We start from the raw sequence: 22,497 nt of genomic DNA, 5'->3' as shown, positions 1-22,497 counted from the left end.
TGCTACTAGCATTCCCTGCCAATTTCTACTGAACTGTGTACATACATCTATCGATGCTTCTGGACACATCTTCAGTGATGTTCCTGGAATCATCGGGTGTTTTGGGTCTTTCAACATCATACAGCTTCCTCCAGGTGACCCAGTCGGGGCTGATCAGACCCCAGCTTGTGTCTAGATGGCTAGCTACTTATGACTCCATGGCTCCCCTCTTTTGAGCCACAGCCATCTTGAGGCCCTCTCTGCCGCATCGGTGGTACTGTGGATGGCTCTCCTGAAATTCAAAAATACTGCTGGTGTTTGAAATAAGAATAGAAAAATTCTGGAAACATTTAGAAAACAAAAAACAGATAATATTTCAGATTGATGATCCTTTGCAAACCAAGAGTGTATGCTTCATTTCTCCTTCCACAGGTGCTGCCTTACCTGCTGAGTGTCTGCCTTTCTGATATTGCTTGCTGTTCCCAATCAACAAACAGTGTCTAATTTTACTTATTGTTACTATTTAACAAAGTCTTGTTTTCTGTCATAATGGATAAGCTAGACCATTTATTATGAAGAGCAATCATCATGTCAGTGATCCCCAGGGATACCATTGTCTCTACTGCCCGCCCCCCCATCTAAAATGTACACAGTGTAGAATAGGCCCTTCTGGCCTTTTGAGCTGCACCGCCTAGCAATTTAATTTTATCCTAACATAATCACAGGACAATTAGCAATGACCAATTAACCTACTAACGTCTTTGGAATGTGGGAGAAGCTGGGGCATCCGAAGGAAACCCACGCAGTCACGGGGAAAACGTACGAACTCCTTACAGGCAATGGCAGGAATTGAACCCTGGTTGCCTGTATTGTAAAGCGCTGTGCTGACCACCGTGCTACCATGCTGCCCCGGTGAAACTCTGTTTTTATAGCCAAGGTTCCACTCAAGCTTCCACGCTTTCAGTTATAGTTTAGTTTAACTGCATTAGCAAAGACATATTGAGTCTCTTACAAAATGCATTAAAAACAGATACAGAGCATCTGTTGTATTCCTTTATCAGTTTTTTTTCCATTATTTCCTCAAAGAGAATTTATATTTTCAGATTCAGCTTCTCATTTTAGTCCTTTTCTGTCTCTCCTTAATTTATCAATTTCCTTTTTAGCAAGCATTATTTTTCCCCATGTTATAATTGCTAGAAGCTTGCCTATTCCTGAAATTAATCTCTCACATTTATGATACCCTCTTTATTCATCACTCCTCTTGAATCATATTGACAACTCTTCAGCATAATTTCCCGTGCTTCTTCCATTACCCCAGTACCTCATTAGAGCACCACCTCTTCACACCCCCATTAGCTCTGTAATCATGTTCAGTCCTATAAACCCACAGACATCAGCACTCCTTTACTTCTGTCTATGAATCACCCTGAATTTAATTGCTTCGTAACTGGCCACTTTTCCGTCAGCTGTCAAGCCCGTAAGCATTGTATTTCCCTCCTTAAGCCTCTTTTTCCTCCATTAATAATTTCCTTAAAGCCCATCTCTCTGTTTCCCACTACCTGTTAAATGTGCCCGATGGGGTATGTCTTACACAGCCTCTGAAAACCAAGTCCAGCTCCTGGCCTTCACGTGTTGCTTAGTTACTAAGCCCTGTGGAACTGCTTCTACTGACAGGAGAAGGGGGCAAAGGTGGTTTAGTGCCACCTTAAAACCAGTCACTTTGGGCAGATGCCAAACTATACTCTGTCGTTGCTTAGGATTCATTAGCGCTGTGGACGGGGGAGGCTACTACAAGGACAATAACTGGTTGTCCATATCGTACTGCCCTTGCTCACATATCATGTAGACAGCTGGGATGTAATATCCAAGGACAATCCCGGTCGACAGACGGCCTCACGATTGTAACTGTAGATTTTCAAGCACCCTATTTTTAATTTAAGTTCATCTACCATCTTCCTCTTCAGTAGGACTGACTTGGAGCAACCAAGCATCCTTCTGGAGGAACTCAGCAGGTCAAGCGTCATCCATGGGAGGAAAGAACTTGTCAGTTTCCAGTTGAAGCCCTGCATCAGACATGATCACCTAAACCACTTTTGTGAAGAGTAATCATTGTTACATCGCCTGCAATACCCCATTCTATAAAACTGCTGGGCTTAGACCAATTTGTATAGTTAACTTTCTACACAAGCTTCAACATTGTCAGTCAGAGTTAACACAATGTCATGTTTAAATGCAGATATACAGCATCTGCTGTTTTTCCTTCACCAGTAAACTCAATTTCTCTAATTCGATAATTAGTACACAGGTAACTGGGTGACCGGCAGGAGGGGGAAAGGAGATAGGCCGCCAGTGCAGAGTACCCTATGGCCGTTATCCTCTCATTTCAATGACTCTGCTAGATCACATTGTTTGGAGGGGCGGGGGACGGGCGGGACGCGAAGATAATCTAGCAGAGCAAAGCCACAGCATCAGGTCTGGCTTGGTGGCTCAGAAAGGAAGGGGAAGAAGAGAAGTGCAGTAGTAATAGGGGATTTCATAGTTAGAGGAGCAGACAGGAGATTCTGTGGAGGTGATAGCGACACCCAGATGGTAAATTGCCTCCCAGGCGCAGGGTCAGAGATGACTCAGATTGGATCCACATCATTCTAAAGGGGAAGGGTAAAGCCGCAGTGCATACTGGTACCGAGGACATAGGTAGGAAAATGGAGGAAGTCCTGAAGAGAGTATATAGGGAGATAGACAGAAAGCTGAAAAGCTGGAACTCCAAGGTAGTAATCTCCAGACTGCTGTCTGTGCTACATGCTACAGAGGGCAAGAATAGGATGAATTTGCAGATGGAGGTTTGGCTGAGGAATTGGTGAAGGGGGCAGGGTTTCAGATTTCTAGATCACTGGGATCTCTTCTGGGGAAGTTATGAGCTGTACAAAATGAATGGGTTACACCTGAATCTGAGGAAGACTTGCAGGAAGATTTGCTCAAGCTTTTGAAGAGCGTTTAGCTAATGTGGCAGAGGATAGGGCAGTTGGTATACAAGTCAATGCAGTGTAGTGAGACTATGAGGAGGGACAGACAGATGATAGCGGGACGATTTGAAGTGTAATAGGGATCAAAATCGAAAGGGGTAATGAATATTGTTGTAGTTTAACACATGTAATATACAAAACAAGGTAGCGTATTTAGAGATTGGCAGGTATGACGCTTTGGACATCACTAAGTCATGGCTGAAAGATAGTTGGGAGCTTAAGACCAGACATAGGATAAGAATTAGGCCATTCAGCCCATCGAGTCTGCTTCACCATTCCATCATGGCTAATTTATTATCCCTCTCAACCCCATTCCCCTGCCTTCTCCCCATAACCTTTGACTTCCTGACTAATCGAGAACCTATCAACCTCCACTTTAAATGTACCCAATAACTTGGCCTTGACGGACTTCCGTGGCAATGAATTCCACAGATTCACTACCCTCTGACCGACAAAATTCCTCCTCCTCACTGCTCCAAATTCTCTCTTTTCTGAGGCCGTGCATTCTAGTCCTAGACTCACCAAGTATATGATATATCCTCTGCACATCTACTCTATTTGGCCTTCCAAAATTCAATAGCTTTCAATGAGATCCCGCCCCTCATTCTTCTAAACTTCATGGAGTACAGGCCAACAGCCATCAAACACTTCTTGATGCCACAGCTACCTACTGAGGCTGTGATGTTTTCAACACCTACTTAGCCCCCACGATCAGGGTCATGTCAAGCCATGGGAACAGGTGAAAGGAAGAGAGAAGATGCCAGAATAAAAAGGTTGGGGAAGGGGAAGAGGGATAGCTAGAAGGTGATAGGTGAAGCCAGGTGGGTGGGAAAGGTGAGGGCCGGAGAGGGAGAGGAAGGAATCTGATAGGAGAGGAGAATGGACAATAGGAGAAAGGGAAGGGGGAGGGAAACCAGGCAGAGGTGATAGACAGGTGAGATGTAAGAGGCCAGAGTGGGGAATAGGATCCTCTCCCGAGGAAGGGTCTCAGCCCAAAACATCAACCGCTTATTCAATTCCCTAGATGCTGTCTGACTTGCTGAGTTCCTCCAGCAACTTGTCTGTGTTGCTTTGGGTTTCCAGCATCTGCAGACTCTCTCATGTTTATAATTTGAAGCTTTTACTTGTGCAGTTTTTCCATGAGGTAGGCTTCACTGCCAACAGCAGAATTTGTTGCCTATTTTAATTACCCTTGAAAAAGTATTTGCTAGCCACACTCTTGAACAGCACTGTCCTCAGCAACACCGGTGGAATCACTATATGTTTCCAACATTGTCAATATAGCCATTGACTAGATATGTTGAACACTCCGACTCTGTGGGCTGCCCGGCACAATCTTTGTTGATGCATTTTGCCGTATATTTCAATGTACATGTGACAAATAAAACTAATCTTCTCTTTAATATATTCTATTTTGATAAATAAGACCATAAGATATAGGAGCAGAAGTTAGGCCATTTGGCCCATCAAGTCTGCTCCGCCATTCAATCATGGGCTGATCCAATTCTTCCCAGTCATCCCGACTCCCCTGCTTTCACCCCATACCCTTTGATGCCCTGGAATATGAATTCCAAAATTAATATTAATTGTAACATTAAATCAAGCCTGTTTTTGTCCTGTTACTTGGAGAGCAAATTTATATGTATAATATTGGACAAAACGCGGACATTTAAATTGAACCTTTAGAAGTACATTACGAAAGATATCTTCAGTGAGCTGTAACCTGTGGAGGCGAAAACTATTGATCAGAATCTAAACAGAAATGAGCATCAAGATTCTCCCACTTTACATGTTAAATGTTAAGACATAATTTTATCACCTCTGTGGATAGCCTGTGACTGAAAAGACTATCCTTACGATTACAGAATAGTTTTTGTCCAGATTGCTGATGCCTGTCAGCAACTGAAACCTCTTAATAGGAATGCCGCAGGGTACAGGTTGTTAATTGTACCTGCAGGCAGGAACTTCTCAGCTCTGCTGGTACGGTTTATTGCGGTGCCTCAGAATTTGTGATGCAGCAAACTAGAAAGGTATATTGTTATCATAGTATTCAGGTCTTGTTCCAAGTTCAAACTCACCATTATAAATGATGTAAATTTGAGCATTTTTTTCCCTGTGCTGCAATAGGAACGTTAAGTTCAGTCCAATATATCATTTTTATAGTATTCCTTTTAGTTAATGTTACAATAGTTAACATGATAGATGCAACATTTAATGATTAACTGATTTATCAATTAAAGTGTAGTTAGATACACCATCAGAAATAAGCTGACCATGTTTTTGTGGTCTCTCCACACAGGTAAAATACTCAGAATATTTTTCTCCTATTTTAATTATTTTAATTTTCAATTTTTTTCTGTAATTCAATAATTTTAATTTGCTAGTTAACACTCTTCTAGCTACACGATTTTAACATAGTTCTTAGCCTGTTGAAGATAAATAGGACGATGGAGATATTGAAGATTAGAATGAAAAACTGCACAGCAGAAATTTAATCATTTCAAATACTATTTATTTATTATTGAGATGCAGCGCGGAACATCCCCTTCCAGCCCTTTGAGCCGTGCTGTCCAGCAAACCCTGATTTAACCTTAGCCTAATTACAGGACAACTTACAATGACAAAATTAATCTAGCAACCACTATGTCTTTGGACTGTGGGAGGAAACTGGAGCAACTAGAGGAAACCCATGCCGTCACAGGGAGAATGTTAAAAACTCCTGACAGGCAGTGGCGGGAAAATACTACTGTCATCATTGCTGGACATTTTTAATTCTGAAAGCCTTTCTATATTTCTATCAATTTGTAACCGCTTGATTAAATTCAAGACAGAATTTAAAACAAGTGGGTAAAGCAATAATCGTGATACAAGCATTATGGTTAAGGTAACCAACATTCTGGGTTTCATATTAGCAAGCCAGTCTGAACTTTTAAAGAGCATAATTGGACACTATTCACTGAATGATTCTGAGGTGAATTTGGCACTGGAGAGAACTAATGCAAGATTACACTGTCACTGCTGTATCTGAAAGCCTCACTCTACATGACAGAACAATTTAATATTTTGACAAGAAAAAAGCATAAAGCAACATTTTATTCTGTTGAGAATTTGTTTGACACAGGTGTGGAACTGTCTGTGATCAATAAATTTAGTGGCAGAGGGTGGTTTATTTACAACTGTGGATTATGTAGAAAGAGAACTCAGATATTGCCATAGGGTTTCTTGTGATAATGGGTCTTTCGCAGTGCTTTCATGCAGGAGTTAGATTGTCATGGTTGTGGTAGCAGTATTCTGTGTTATCGGATCAGCCTCAAAGACACCAGAACTAGGCAGATGATTAGTTACCTTAAACGGCCCTCATAATGCAGAAATTGATGATTTAATATACTGCATGACAGATGATTACATTTATGCTAGATAAAGTGTCTGTGGTTTGTATCAATCATAATAGAGTTATTATTGGGCATATAGGGAAGCATGTTTAATATCATTAATTCCAGATATGTCGGCTTCCACATCTGGCATTCGTCTATACAGCCGAAACACTTGAGGCTACCTTTTGTGCTAGCTTACTGACATCTCCAATGTTTTTGTAATTTCAAAATGTTTTCAGCACCTCAAGGTAGGCACAATAACGGTTTAAAAATTGCCTTTGTCATCCCATTTTGACAAACTTCTCCATCTGATCTGACCTTCGTCTACAGCCATCTGCTTCTTTTTTTTTAAACTAAAGCTTTAAACTCAGCATACTTTTGACATCAACAGCAAATTGGAAGCACAGCTAATAGCATTTGTAACAAACAGTCATGAGAATTATATTATCATCGTGCAAACTTACCATTTGATGGTTGGTTAATAATTATCTGTGTGTGTATTCCAATATGAATTCTTTCCATTCCTGTCATTATCCTCACATTTTTAAAACTGAGCATTATAAATACATTGCACATAATAGTTTCAGCTCAAAATCTTATCAATTACATCAATTTAAGTCAGTAGCTGAAAAAAAGCAGTTGACCTCACTTTTTTTTCCCTGATGGAAACCTTTCTTGGATTAATTGTCCTGTGCACTTTCCTTTTTCACAATGAGCAAATTTTGCTTAAAATCAATTGGAATGTTAAGCATTTTTGTTACAATACTGTCAGCTGGTTAGCATTTAAACACTATTAAGTGAATGTGATCTTGACATATCACCTACAGAATCTCTGTTCATACAAACCATATGGAAATGTCATTTGCAAAACGGATGAACTATGCAATATTTTATTTCTTATTTGAAATAAAGATAATTTCACATGTCCACCAATCAATGCTGTTCTGGAACAACCCTTGAATCTCTAGCAGGCTCTCAGTCACAAAGCCGAAATTCAGTATCCAGAAGCTAGAGGTGTCAAGCGTGACATTTGCAGTTTACAGAGTACTTTATAGAAATATTCTGTATGTTCTTTTTCTAAACACTTCCTTTGTAACATTTTGAATTCAATAAGGCTTGATCCAGTGAATGAATTGTAATTGGCTGAAAAGGTGTTCTCAGATTCTAATTGACCTACAGTGTGGAATACAGTGATGTCACAGACTGAATCCAGATACAGTCTTCGTAAGAGCTTTGGGAAATAACTCTTTGGTGACCAGTCTGATAATTTATTTCTAAAGTAGTAAAAACTAAATCAGAAAACTATCTTCAATCAGATGAAAGATCAATCTGCTTATATAAGTATAGCTCATACACTCAGTGGCCACTTTATTGGGTACAGCTGTTCATTACTACAAATATCTAATCAGCCAATCATGGGGCATCAATTAAGTGCTTAAAGGCATGCAGACATGGTCCAGAGATTCAGTTGTTGTTCAGACCAAACATCAGAATGGGGAAGAAAGGTGTTCGAAGTAACATGACCGTGGAATGATTGTTGGTGCCAGACAGGGTGGTTTGAGTATCTCAGAGACCACTGATTTCCTGGGATTTTCATGGACAATAGTCTCTAGACTTTACAGAGAATGGCGTGAAAAACAAAATGACATTCAGTGAGTAGCAGTTCTGTAGGCGAAAACACCTCGTTAATGAGAGAGGTCAGAGGAGAATGGCCAGATTGGTTCAAGCTGACAGTAAGGTGACAGTAACTCAGAAAACCATGCATTACAACAGTGGTGTGCAGAAGAGCATCTCTGAATGCACAACGTATCAAACCCTGAAGTGGATGGGCTACAGCAGCAGAAGACCTCAAACATGCACTTATTTACTATTAGGTGTAGGAGTACCTAATAAAGTAGCTGCTGAGTGTATATAGTTATAAAATCTGCAGGAAAGAAATTAACGGTCTGGTTGTTCAGAGGATTCGGAAGTCACTGGGATAGTTTTAAATTCTAAAACTGTTACAAAGCCTTCACAAGAGACAAATTCTCATTAAATGCACCATGAGTGGGAGATCAACTTGTTTACCTCTCCTACCTGGCCCAGATAAGTTGATGTGGACTATAAATTGGGTGGCAGGAAGCATCAGCTTCAATTTGATCCAAAGCAACAGACACAAAATGTTGGAGGAACTCAGCAAGTCAGGCATCATCTTTGGAAATGAATCAGTAGGCGACGTTTCAGGCCGAGACCCTTCTTCAGGACTGGAAAGGAAGGAGGAAGATGCCAGAATAAAAGAAGATGGAGGGAAGGATAAGAAGATAGGTAGAAGGTGATAGGAGAAGCCAGGTGAGTGCGGAAGATAAAGGGTTAGAGATGAAAAAATCTGATAGGACAGGAGAGTGGACCTTTGGAGAAGGGGATCCAGGGGAGGAGATAGGTAGGTGAGAAGAGGTAAGAGAAGGAGGAGAGGATCCAGGCGAGGAGATAGGTAGGTGAGAAGAGGTAAGAGAAGGAGGAGAGGATCCGGGGGAGGAGATAGGCAGGCGAGAAGAAGTAAGAGGCTAGAGTGGGGAATAGAAGAAGAGAGGAGGGGGAGGGAATGAGTTTTGATTCATTGGCTTTGACTCACAATATAATTACTTATTCCATTTGAAGTTTTCCTGGTTGGTTTGTGAATTTGGGGCAAGTACATGTCTGGTTAGTTTAGTAATTTGACCAAATGCTACTGTACCTTTAAAATGACATTTTATGTATTCTTTACTGTAGATGCACAAAACTATGAATGCCAAGAACCTGAAGTGAAAACAGAATACAACAAAATTCTCAATCGATCCAGAAGCATGGAAAGTAAATTGCTCAGACTTGCCATGTGGCCATAAGACATGGGAACAGAATGAGGCCATTTGGATCATTGAGTCACCTCTGCCATTCAATCCTGGCTGATTTAGTTTCCCTTTCAAACCCATTTTCCTGCTTTCTCCCCATAATCTTTGACACCCTGACTAATTGTGAGAGTGAAATGAGCTGCCAGCACAAATAGTGCATGAGAGCTCAATTTCAATGTTTAAGAGAAGTCTGGACTAGGTACATGGATAGTAGGAGTTTGGAGGGCTATGGTCCAGGTGCAGGTTGATGGCGGTAGGCAGTTTAAATGGTTCTGCACAGACTAGATGTGGGTCTGTTTCTGTGCTGCACTTCTCAAAGACTCTTAAAGTAAATGGGTTACTGATCACTCTACAATGCAGCACTCAGAATGATCTCGAGATAAAATAATGACCTGAAGAGATAATGTGATTTTAATATATACATTGAGGCCACTTTATTAGGAACCTCCGATACCTAGTAAAGTGGTCACAGAGTGTTTTTGTGGTCTTCCACTGCTGCAGCCCAACCAGTCAAGGTTCAGTGTGTTGTGTGTTCAGAAATGTTCTCCTGTACAGCACTGTTATAACGTGTGGTTATTTAAGTTACTGTCACCTCCCTGTCTGTGAGCTCAAACCAGTCTGGCCATTCTCCTCTGACCTCTCATATTAACAAGGCTTTTCTCACACTGAACTGCTACTCACTAGGTGATTTCTTTTTTGTTTCTCGCACCATTCTCTGTAAATACTAGGGATTGTTGTGGATGAAAACGTGCACCATGGCAGCACAGCGGTTAGCGTGATGCTACTACAGCTCAGGGCACCAGCATTCAGAATTCAACTCTGGAATCCTCTGTAAGGAGTCTCTGTACATCCTCCCTGCGGAACATGTGGGTTTTCGGGTGCTCCAAGTTTCTTCCTACAGTCCAAAGATGTAATGGCTAGAGTTGGTCATTGAAAATTGTCCCTTGATTAGGATAGGGTTGAAATTGGGGTTGTTGGGTCTTGCTGAGGAGGTGCTGCCCGTAGGGCTGGAAGGGCCTACACACACTGCATCTGTAAATAAATAGAATCCCAGGAGACCAGCAATTTCTGAGATACTCAAACCACCCCATCTGGCACCAACAATCATTCCACAGTCAAAGTCACCTAGATCACATTTCTTCCCCATTCTGATGTTTGACCTGAACAACAACTAAACCTCTCGACCACGTATACATGCATTTATGCATTGAGTTGCTGCCACATGATTTGCTAGTTAGATATTTACATTAACAAGCAGGTGTACCTAATAAAAATGGCCACTGAGTGCACATTTAACATGTCCTTAGACAAAAAATTACCCTGCTCTGACTTAAAGGCACCCAGAAAAAAGCAGAAAGACTCATTGATCCTATGTGGTGCTAAAGCCTTGTGTTATGTAATTACCTTGTGAGCAACCCAGAACAAGACAGCACATGAAACCACTGAGGAAAATATTGGCAGGCAGTAAAGCTACTCCCCCATGATCACGGTTATTGTTCATTCAGTTGTTATAATGACAATTAAAAAATCTTAAATCGTAACAAATATTAACCATTTTAAATTAAAAATCACCTAAATACTTTTATCCAATTAAAAATCATAGCATCTTATTCTCACCTCTGTTCCATTCTCCATTCAAATAAAAGAGCTCTTGGATCTCATGCCAGGATCCACAAGCAGATCCCTTACCTTAAATCCCAGAGAACCCCAGCAAATTAGGTTGAATACAGGTTCACCAAGAAGTATCACTATATAAAATTCCAAATTTCTATATTTAGATCTGCAGGCCCCTAAAATTGCTAGCATTTATTTGGGTAAATCAGGCCAGAAGCCACAGGAGCACAATTAGGCCATCAAGTCTGCTCTATCATTTCATCACGGATGATCATTTTCCTCTCAGCCCCAATTTCCTGCCTTCTCCCTGTAGCCCTTCAAGCCCTGACTAATCAAGAATCTATCAATCTCAGCCTTAAATATACCCAATGACTTGGCCTCCACAGCCGCCTGTGGCAAGGAATTGCACAGATTCACCACTCTCTGGCTAAAGAGATTCCTCCTCATCTCCATTCTAAAAGGATACCTGTGCATTCTAAATGATAGCAGTTCACTGAGAAAGTGAAAACCCAGCAAAGTCCAGAACAGTGTTACATGCGAATGACCCTTCAAAATATGCTCTGATAAATTATTGACCATAAAAATTAACTTTTTCCTTCACAGGTGGCTGCATCGATCTACTAAATAGTTGCATCATTTCACTTATTTTAGTTTCTCTAAATAGTTAATTACTTGCAATATTAGTTGAAGGCTTGCCTCACTGTTTATAATGTTCTTTCAATTTATTCCAATACAGTGAACAACCAAGAAATGAAAAATTAAAATCCTTCAGATGAGTTAACAACTGGTCATTATTTGAATGTTTAAATTATTAGTAGAACACTGGCACATCTATCAGTATTCGAGAAGGCTGACCTCATTGTAATTGTGACAAGCTATTTCACTATTATACACAAAATGCCTTATCCTCCATGAATACATCTACTTCAGATGAAGAAATTCTGACTACAATAGAAGATCTGAAGGTATTGCTAGAAGACTACAAATCCTTTAGAAAAACACTGAAATTTAATTTTACCCTTGAACCTGATGGCATGAATATCAACTTCTTCCGGTAAACAAACTTCCACTCCCACCCACCCCATTCCTCACTATGACCTATGACCTTTTATTTCTTCTCACCTGCTAATTACTCTCCCCCTGGGTCCCCTCCTCCTTCCCTTTCTCCTATGGTCCACTCTCCTAACCTATTAGGTTCTATTTTTCTCCATCCCCTTGACCTTTTCCATCCACCTGACTTCACTGATCACTTCCTCCTCCTTCCACCCCCCTTCTTCTTATTCTGGCACTTTCTCCCTTCCTTCTCAGTCCTGAAGAAGGGTCTTGGTCCGAAACGTTGACAGTTTTTTTCCTCTCCATAGATGCTGCCTGACTGCTGAGTTCCTCCAGCGTTTTGTGTGTGTTAATTTAATTTTTCATTTATCATTCCACCTCTACATTTAATTTGATGGACTTTTGTTATAAAGTGGTGAGGAAGATCAATTTTAATACATCCTTTTACACAAAGACGAATAAAAGAATCATCTTGACTTAATGAGTAAGACCACATAGAGGAAACTTTGCTCTGGCTTAACCAAAACAGATGCTAATATTAATCATATGCATGCCACAGTGACTCTTTCCTGATAACCAAAACATTTTCATTTGGCTATAAATGAACATCTGGACTTTGGAACTTTTTAATAGAACTAAATTGGCAGGGACTGCAAAATCCATCACTGGTTTCCAGAATCTTTTCTTGCAGGTTCGGTGAGAATAACAATGAGAAAATCTAAAGCTTTTAGAATGAGATTCAGGACAGATCATTGTACACAGAATTACAATGGGCTCAAGGTTGTTATATGTTCACTTTGTTCAATCAACCTCTTAATGCAAGTGTTCAAAATTTTATATCTGACGGAAATACACACATACTGGACAAAAATACTATCATTGAACTGTTCACGGACACAACTTTACAAGCAGTAAGAAAGAATATGCTTTTACTGAAATGTTACTAGAGTGAGTTGGGTAATAGCAATAGGTGCCTAAAGGACTGTGAGTTGCTGAGAGAGATTAATAATTTACACATGTTGTGTTTCCTCACAAGCAGGATACAGCTGCTGGGCATTAACCCTCCTATGGGGCATGTAAAACAATAATCAATGAGAAGGGGTTAATATGACAAGTATTTGAAAACACAAAAATGTGATGTTATAAAATCAAATGTTTAAAAATGCAATTTTATATTAAACATTGCAGTGAGAATCTGTTAAATTAATATTACTCAACAATGAGCAGAACATGAATATATTTGTCTTTTTCCCCAAACATCAATCCCCAAATATCAATCATCCAAAAAACAAGATTTATAATCACAGATCTAATCCATTATCTTATTCGTAAAATGAGTTTGGAGAATGCAAGGTCTATAAAAGTTAGTAATATTTCACACAAATGTTCAAAAGTTGTTCCAAGTTCTTTAATATTCCTATGAACTTGCTAAGTACTTAATTCTTAAAATTGCTAACAGAACTTACTTCTAATTTTAATGTTTAAAGGGACATTTTATGTGATAATTATACCAGCAGCTGCTGCCTGTGCAGGAGCGCAGTTATAGAACTTTATTGTGTCCTAGTTAATGATTTGTGGTGTGGTTGCAGGGCACTGGTATGTGAAATGTTGAATCTTCCAGGAATGGCCACTCATGGCATTGGTAAAGCTTTCCTTGTATACTATCTACAGATGCTTTTTATCATCAGAACATTTTTCTGAATGGTTCTTTTTAAGGGTTCATCTACATCACCAAGCCTAAAGCCTTGCAATGATTATTTTATCAAAAATACAGCCACGGCACAAAAATAAATAAATCACTATTTTCACAATACAACTGCTGTAACATAATAAGAAATAAAGTAGTTTATTTTTTTTCCAAGGCAGCTAAATAACTCTTTTACACAAATGTTATGGTTTAAAACAATATAATTATGTTTGCAATTTTTATCAATGCTACATCCTTTCAGGAATATTTGTGAGTTGTTAGGCATCTCATTTAATTAGATACATATCATCCTTTAAATTTTTAGTTATTAACCAACCTTTGTAATTACTTCAGCAACCCTTTGCAGCTCAGTACACCAGGGAACTATCTCCACACATCTCTAAATGCTGAGATATAACAGTCGTCCAATTATCTTCCCTTTGATTTTCATTTCTCTCTCTTCACTGAGGTAAAATGCTTTCTATCACTTGGTGTTCAGCCAGTGATGAAATTGTCCAAATTGAGACTTCAAGGAATTAATTTGTAATGTTCAATGGCAAAACACTTTAATTTGCTAAACTGAAGTAACCTTGCCATATTTTGGAGCTCTCTTATTCATATTCAAATAGTCTCCCTTACAATTCAAATTGATCCACTTTTGTAGAGTTGGGCAGTTCCACAAAGCAAAATCAGGAAACAATATTTTCTAAACTTGTGATTTTTTTTCTTGCTGTTATCCAAAACCTTTTACAGTTTCAAAAAAGGCTAAAAGTAGTATTTAGTGACTGCTGATAGCAGTTTGACTTTTATAACTGGTATAAAGATAAGATTTTTTGCAAGCATTGTTCAAATTATTGAAAGCAACTTGTCTGCTATTATTATGCTGGATATTAGATCGTATTATTCAACATTTTTTGTTTGTTTTACAATTGTTTTCAGCAGTTAAATAATTAATCAGCTATCAATGGTGATGAACAGTAAAAGGAGGAAAATATTTTATTGGGGTAATTAAGACCTGCCGATACTTGAGCAATTCCTCCCCCCCCCCGAAAAAATGAAATAGTGCCAAATCCTACCGTTTATTTGCCAAATCTACGTATGCTCGGAAACTCCTCACCTTCAGGAAGTATAAGAACGTAAGAAATAGGAGCAGGAGTAGGCCATCTGGCCCGCCGAGGCCGTTCCGCCATTCAGTAGGATCATGGATGATCTGACCATGGATTACTTGCCTTTTCCCCATAACCCTCAATTCCCCTACTATGCAAAAATCTATCCAACCTTGTCTTAAATATATTTACTGAGGTAGCCTCCACTGCTTCATTGGGCAGAGAATTCCTCAGATTCACCACTCTCTGGAAAAAGTAGTTCCTCCTCATCTCCGTCCTAAATTTACTCCTCCGAATCTTGAGGCCACGTCCCCTAGGTTCTCATCTCACCTACCAGTGGAAGCAACTTTCCTGCCTCTATCTTATCTATCCCTTTCATAATTTTATATGTTTCCATAAGATCTCCTCCCATTCTTCAGAATTCCAGCGAGTACAGTCCCAGGCAACTCAATCTCTCTTCATAGTCTAACCCCCTCATCTCTGGAATCAACCTGGTGAACTTCCTCTGCACTGCCTCCAAAGCCAGTATATCCTTCCTCAAGTATGGAGACCAGAACTGCACACAGTACTCCAGGTGCGGCCTCACCAGTACCCTGTACAATTGCCGCATAACATCTCTGCTCTTGAATTCAATCCCTCTAGTAATGAAGGCCGGTGTTCCATTTGCCTTCTTGATAGCCTGCTGCACCTGCAAACCAACCTTTTGTGATTCATGTACAAGCACTCCTAAAGTCCTTCTGCACAGCAGCATGCTGCAATCGTTTACCATTTAAATATTTATGTGATCTTCCATTTTTCCTTCCAAAGTGGACGACCTCGCATGTACCAACATTATACTCCAGCTGCCTAAGCCTTGCCCACTCAGTAACCTATCTATATCTGTCTGCAGACACTCTGTATCCTCTGCACAATTTGATTTTCCACTCAATTAAGTGTCATCAGCAAACTTAGATACACCAGAATCAGTCCTCTTTTCCAGATCATTAAAGTATATGGAGAACAGTTGTGGGCCCAGCACCGACCCCTGCGGCACATCGCTCATCACTGATTGCCAACCAGAGAAACACTCATGGATCCCAATTCTCTGCTTTCTGCTGGTTAACCAATCCTCTATCCATACTAATACATCACCCCCAACTCTATGTATCCTTATCTTATAGACAAGTCTTTTACATGGCACCTTATCGAATGCCTTCTAGAAATCCAAGTAAATATCATCTACCTGTTCCTCTCTATCCACTGCACTTGTTATATCCTCAAAGAACTCCAGTAACTTTGTCAAACAGAACCTGTCTTTGCTGAATCCATGCTGTACCCGCCTGATGGATTCATTTCTTTCCAGATGCCTTGTCATTTCTTCTTTAGTGATAGCTTCAAGCATTTTCCCAACTACAGATGTTAAACTAACTGGCCTATAGTTACCTGCCTTTTGCTTACATCCTTTTTTTGAACAGTAGCATGACATTCGCCTTCTTCCAATCCACTGGGACCCGCCCAGACTCCAGAGAATTCTGGTAAATTATCACCAAAGCCTCTACTATAACCTCTGTCATTTCTTTCAGTACCCTGGCATGCATTCCATCAGGAAAGTAAGCTGTTGTTACTTAGATTTCAAATATATATTCAGAATCTTTAATTCCAATTATTTATATATTTATTGAGATACATTGCAGAGTAAGACCTTCCAATCCTTTGAGCTATGCTGCCCAGAAATCCCTCAATTTAATCCTGGCCTAATTATGGGACTATTTACAATACCCAATTAACCTACCAAACGGTACCTCTTTTGGAGTGTGAGAGAGAGGGGGGGTGGGAGAGAGAGGGGGGAGAGAGGGGGGAGAGAGGGGGAGAGAGGGGGGAGAGAGGGGGAGAGAGGGGGAGAGAGGGGGAGAGAGGGGGGAGAGAGGGGGAGAGAGAGGGGGAGAGAGAGGGGCGAGAGAGAGGGGCGAGAGAAAGGGGCGAGAGGGGGGGAGAGAGGGGGGGAGAGAGGGGGGGGAGAGAGGGGGGAGAGAGAGGGGCGAGAGAGAGGGGAGAGAGAAAGGGGAGAGAGGGGGGGAGAGAGGGGGGGAGAGAGGGGGGGGAGAGAGGGAAAAGATTTCTGGCATGGTCATATTTATCTAGGAAATGAACAAAGTTCATCAGACTCCCAATACTCTTCGCTCCACTCACAAGGCTGCTGCAATTTCATGCTTCTGGCTACATACATGACCCATAGGATCCTTAGTGGTTAGTGACACTGGTGTTAAATTTAACAATGTAGGGAGACATGCTGGGTTCTCAGCTTCAAATATGGCTAGATGTGTGGAACCCTGAAAGTGCATGCACAGATCAACATCAAGATCACTCCTAAAGTGTCACAAGAATCTATCACTAACTATATGGTTGCATTCACCTCTTTGTTCCCATCGCAGCCACTACTAATTGTGCACAAAAAAACGGCCATCCAGAATGTTTTTCTTTCTCAGACACATGACACCTTGATATGTAAATTGGGCTTCCTGGATATGGTGTGGATCCCAAGGCAATTTTTATAACCATCATCAGGGACCCCCACCACCCAGGTCCTGTTCTCTTCTTGCTGCTGCCATCAGGAAAGTGGTACAGAAACATCAGGACTCACACCACCATGCTCAGGAACACTTATTACCCCTCAACCATTAGGATCTTCAACCAAAGGGGATAACTTCACTCAACTTTACTTGCCCCATCACTGAAGTGTTCCCACAAACTATAGACTCACTTTCAAGGACTCTTTAGCTTATGTTTTTGTTATTTATTGCTTACTTATTTATTACTTATTATTATTTTTTATTTGCACAGTTTATTGCCTTTTGTACACTGGTTGAACACCAAACTTGGGTACGGCCTTTCATTGATTCTATTATGGTTATTATTCTATTACAGATTTATTGAGTATGCCAACAAGAAAATGAACCTCAGAGTTGTATATGGTGACAAATATGTACTTTGATAATAAATTTGCTTTGAACAATAATGGGAACAAGGTGATTGACCATCTTTACTCCTGGGTCCACTGGTTCCTTCCCGCAGTCGAATGATGTACCAAGTAGGCAAATTGGTCAATGTAAATTGTCCTGTGATTACGTTGGGGTTAATCGGGTTTGTTGGGGTTGCTAGGCGGCGTAGCTGGAAGGGGCTACTCCACACCCGTATCGCCAAATAAATACTGTACTTGGTGTAATTAGTTCAATGGGCAGATACCAAAACTATTTCAATTATATATTCATAGTCATAAGATCATAAATATAACTACACAATTTTACTTATTTAATCAAAATAAATAGACAAAAAGAGAAAGACTTCATGAGGCTATTTGCAAGGATACAACCTCCCTTTGCAGTCCTGTCTACCAGCTACAAACTATCATCCCTCTACAAAACGAGTAATTGGACAAAACTCACATTCGAAAGTTGGGTTTGCATCTATTAAATGGGAACTCATTATGGTGGAAGGGTTAATGGATGTAAAGGAGGATAGAGAATACTGTATTTATTTATTTAGTAACTCATTCATTCAAAGATACAACATGCTTACAGGCCCTTTATACCAAAATGCCCACACAACCCATTTGCACCCATTGACCAATTAGCCTACTAACATTGACCTGTAAGTCTTTGGAATGTGGGAAGGAACTACAGCACACAGAGGAAAATCATAGTTTAGGGGGAGAGAACATACAAAGTTCCTTATGTCAGTGGTGGAATTGAACCTGGTCATTGATGCTGTAACAGTGACTTGGGCATGTGTAGCTACCCTTGAAAAGTGCCCAAATTCAGCAAACTTTTATGTTCCTGTAAGGCCATAAGATATAGGAGCAGAATTAGGCCATCTGGCCCATCAACTCTGCTCTGTTTCATCATGGCTGATCCATTTTCCTCTCAGGTCCAATCTCCTGACTAATCAAGTTACTCAAGTTGACAGGTACCTGGGGACAATTGAGAATTCTAGAGAACTCCTTGAAGAGGTATGCATATGTAAACCCATTTTCACAATTAGACAAAGGTAGTATCATTTTCTTACATAATCTCAGAGAGCCATTTCTCACAGACTATGCCTTCCATGTTAAAATCTGTCCTAATATTTTGAAACATCTCTTGCTCATCTGGTCAGTACATTACCTATCATTCTTTTACCAAGAGAAAGGGTAGGTGATTTGCTGCCAAAGCTCCGCCTGTGTTGATCTGTAAGTCTAAAGAGTCCTCCAGGAGGTGTATGAATGTGCCCTGAGGGAATCTGCGACCTGATAGACCTTTTCTTCTCCAATCTTTTCTTGACAGCTTGCCTGTGGCCAGGGATTCAAAACAAGAGAAATTGTTTCTGAACCAACCTGTACCTCACTATTTTGGTGCAGATTATTCGCAGTATTCGCTGCTTAAAAGTTTGTTTTTCCTTTTAAAAAAAGTGCCAATAAATGCTACTGATGTGTAAAGCAGGTTTTGTAAATCCCTGGCAGACACACATTCTGGAACTGATCAATATAAAGACTTGCAGGGTACCTCGAGCTGGATTTTATAGAATGCAAAAAAAATTTAAGCAGCATTGAATATACTTAACCTCTTTTAACTGAATGGCCGCAGTCGAAACCCTTTCCCCAATCTCTGAGCTGTTCCCCCAGTCCATTCTAAATTGTATTTCTGTGTGTTCATTGTTTCAGTTCATACCTTAGTGGTTGCAATGCCGGGCATCCTTTTCTCTACCAAATGCCTTTCACTGACGAATAAACTCTTGTCCCAGAAGGAGTTTATTCTTCATTTACACCAGATCCTTTTTCACCTTTCATTGGCTCATCTTCTGGTTTCACTTTCGGTTTCTGTTCTCCAGCTTTCCCCTTCACTGGCCTCTTCACAGTTGCTGTGCACTTGTGTGTTTCGTACCACACCCAGAAATCTTGTTTCAGACCTCCCAGTCTCACACTAATTCTTCCTTACTTTTTCCTTGAAGCCCAGGCACTCCAGTGATGACCTTTACACCCAAATGCACGCCATGCTCATTTCTAATGTCATTGCTGTAGTAAAGTCTTCAAGGGGTGCTAAAGGCATCTCTCCATGATTAAAACTCGGAAGAGCACATAAGTCTTCCTCACAGCTAATTAACGCTAACTGATTAGAAGTGCTAAATATTTGATCTGCATCTGAGAAGACTTTACTTGTATTAACACAGTAATTTGAGCAGCGATGTAGTTATCGTGTGAGAAGACAGGCAGATAATTTGATCTTAAATGGCCATCGAATAAAATTATACTACAAAATATTTTCCTTGGATGAGAATCTTTTAAAATAAACCTTATTTAATAATTGGTGTTTAGTTTACAACCAAAGCCCTCAAGATCACCATCGGTAAGATCACCTAGTAAGATCATGATAATCTTTTTCAAGAACAAAATGTGAATATCATATAATTTGATGTATCCCTCTATTTGCAAAATGAAAATTCAGATAAATTGTCATGAACTTAAAAATTAATTCTACATTTTTCCATAATATAGAAAATTGTCATTTGAAAAAAATGAGGTTCGATTCAGCCCACTATAGAATCTCAATTGAAATTATATTGTATCAAAACCAGTTTCATGACAGGCAAATCTAGCATATTTAAAGTAGAAAATGTAGAATGCTTTTTATTATAAATTTAACAGACTTTTCTCATATCTAAGAGGTGTGTTTTACTTACTGATACTAGAGTCTAAAACACATGATTTTAATCGTTGACATACATAATAGGATTTTAAACTCACTTTTTAAGTTTTGAATAATTTTTAAAATGTACTGCCCACTAAAAGATAAAAATCAAAATAACACTATTATGTTTTGCCAAACACGGTAAATGTTGGACCACAAATCTGCCTGATCAGTAGTCAGAAGGAAAAGATTAACAATATTTTATTTCAAAACTAACTGTTATTTCTCTTCAAGTATTTCTATTTAAAATCCTATAGTCTAAAATAACACCAACAGTTCAGTTGCAGCCACATTAATAATACAAGATGTAACGACTGTGATATTGTTGCTCCTACTGGGACAATCCAAAGAGAGATAACTTATCATAATTAACACATGCTAATTGAGGTTATGTTTATTAGTAATTATATTTTGGGAGCAATTTTAATTCCTGTTTATCTTGACCATATAGGCCTTTGACCTCAGCAAACAAATGCAGAAATTCTTATTCTGTAGAATAGCCTCTCGGTCAAGCATCCCCATCACCAATTTTCTCTCCTCTATCGGCTGCTGCGGTGGTTGCTGAGTGCAGAAGGAGAAAAAAAAAGCTCTAGTTTGTAGAAGTCTTTAATGTAAGGGAACCTTTGCTCTAATGAGTGGTTTCTCTAGTGTTCTTAACCTTATCAGCAGCCCCCGAAGTGATAAAGGCCTCACCATTATGTGCTGAAAGATGTTGATAATTCTCAATCTGGATGGAGGAAAAAGGGCTTTTTGTCACGATTCAGAATACAGAGTTAAACGAAACAAGACATGCTCACAATTACCGTGCCAGTTTCTGCTCTATGAAGTGGACAACCGCAGGCAATACAGAGAAGTAGGCAGGCTCAGGCCTCTCTTGTCATGGCAAGAATTATTGTCTGGTGCTTAATAGAATAAGGGCCACTTACAGTGTCATGACTTCTGTCCTGAAAAATGGAAAAATCTGAGAATCGACAGAAGAGAAAGAAATGACTCGTCTGATGTCTCAGAGCTAATAATGACTACAGGAAGTAGACCTACATGTTGGAATGTGAAGTGCGAGTGAGGGTGCATCGCGTCCCAAAGTAGAAAATAAATGGCAGGGTATTCAGCGAGTCCTGACTGCTGGCTGCAGCTGATGATGGAGTGAGGGAACACTGGATGTTGTTGCCTATGTCTACCACAAGCAGATCCAAAGGCAATAGAAAATGATCAGCTGAATGGTTAAAGATGGCTGAATGTTTGAAGAGATGAAGATGTAATTTTGTCCCAGTTCCCAGAGGATCTGAATTAAATATGACTACAGGGCTTAATCAAATAGCTAGCACCAAACAACAGCCGAGGCTGCATTTTTTTTAAAATTCGGAGCATGTTTCCCCGCCAGTTTTATTACTTATGCAGAGGTTTGTCAGCAGTGTGCATTATTAGCGCTTTAGAAATAAAACTTTAAGTGTGCTCCCAATTAGCACAACAGTGACCATGTACATTGCCGGTGCTTAATGTCTGCTCTCAGAGAAAGGTAGTTATGAAGGTCTCAGAAAATGAAACAGCTTAGGCATTCATTTTGAGTGGAGAGACAGCTTCTATTAACATTTAACTGCATTTGTGCAACTCTGCGCCGAGGTTATGATGCAAATGAGGAAGAATTAAAAGTGGCCAGGGGTTTGTCATTGATGGATTGCAGTTTGACGGTGTTCACACTTCTGTTGTGTCCATCATAAGCGATTACTGTGTAATTAAACCTTATTTCTCTACTCTCCAGTGCATAATTACTTTGTGAATATAACCATCATCTAAAAGCTACCAAAATGCTTTAGCATTTAGTCTTGCAGTCATTTCTACCCAGTGTCAGATATAGCCATCAGACAGTGCAAAGGAACTGTCACTTTTAATAAGAGGCAAAAAATTAAATGAAACAGTATGCTTATTACAGAAAAATTAGGCTTTCAAGTGGTAGAGTCCTTTTGTAATTTGCATAATTTATTCTTTTTTTACAGCAGCAAGCTTCGGGCAATTTTCCTCACATTTAAATAGATCGCACATTTAAGGCTACTTAAGTAAAATTATCACTTTGCATATTTTAATTGTTGAGAAGAAA

At 39.8% G+C, this 22,497-nt stretch overlaps 1 long non-coding RNA gene across 1 annotated transcript in view; it reads right to left on the bottom strand.

Moving 5' to 3' along the window:
• LOC134347739 (uncharacterized) overlaps window positions 1–19,672 on the bottom strand; it is a 46,964-nt gene extending 27,292 nt beyond the window's left edge. Inside the window, exon 1 of the long non-coding RNA XR_010018244.1 lies at window positions 19,386–19,672. This is a non-coding gene — a long non-coding RNA (uncharacterized LOC134347739). The remainder of the gene's footprint in view (window positions 1–19,385) is intronic.
• Window positions 19,673–22,497: the final 2,825 nt, after the last annotated feature.

The sequence above is a fragment of the Mobula hypostoma genome, chromosome 6, assembly GCF_963921235.1.
Source record: "Mobula hypostoma chromosome 6, sMobHyp1.1, whole genome shotgun sequence".
Lineage (NCBI taxonomy): Eukaryota > Metazoa > Chordata > Chondrichthyes > Myliobatiformes > Myliobatidae > Mobula > Mobula hypostoma.
This window is presented reverse-complemented; position numbering and strand designations above follow the sequence as displayed.